This window comes from Penaeus monodon, chromosome 30 (genome assembly GCF_015228065.2).
Source record: "Penaeus monodon isolate SGIC_2016 chromosome 30, NSTDA_Pmon_1, whole genome shotgun sequence".
NCBI lineage: Eukaryota > Metazoa > Arthropoda > Malacostraca > Decapoda > Penaeidae > Penaeus > Penaeus monodon.
Window position 1 is genome coordinate 14,376,390 of NC_051415.1, and position 781 is coordinate 14,377,170.

Consider the following 781-nt stretch of genomic DNA (forward strand, 5'->3'; position numbering starts at 1 on the left):
GAAAAATTAATGTAAAAATCTCGATAAACATGTCCACGACCTTAATCTACTATTTCTTCCTATCCGTAATCAGTTTGTTTTAATTATTATTTCGATCATAAGACGTCCACGATTACAATGATTATTGTGTCTTTCTTACCACGATCACTCTCATTAATTTTATCTAATTATTAACTTACCAAAAAATTACCTTTAATGGAAGGATTGCAATTACAACTATCAACACTATTACTGTTGATTTTTATTCAAATTATCATTGTTAAATTTTCACCACTATTACTGATTTGATCATTTATGATTTACATTAGTCATTACAGTGCATCATTATTATCTTTATCATAACAATAATGATAAAGCTGATAACAGCAATAGCCATACGCTAAAGAGTTATAGTGATGGTGATAATAATATAAATATACTGTGTGCCCTTACTGATTTATATCTATGGGTTGAGTATATTCCAGTTTCGTACAATGTACATTTATCAGTGAACCGTTCGTCTGGAATTCACCCTTTCATGGGCAGTTAGGGCGTGTATCTTCACAACTAGAATGTAATAAAAATGAAGTTTAATGCAGAAAAAAAAAACATTCTATTTAAATAATGTGTAAAAGATTTTTAAGCAGCAACAGAAATGTGGTTAAATGTTCCAAAATTGTTTGCAACGATCATACCACGTTGAAAGTACCGCTTCTCGTCCGATCAGCGAAGTTAAGCAACGTAGGTAGGGTCTGGTCAGTAACATAGTTTTTGAAGCTGTTGATGTATGTAATTCAGAATA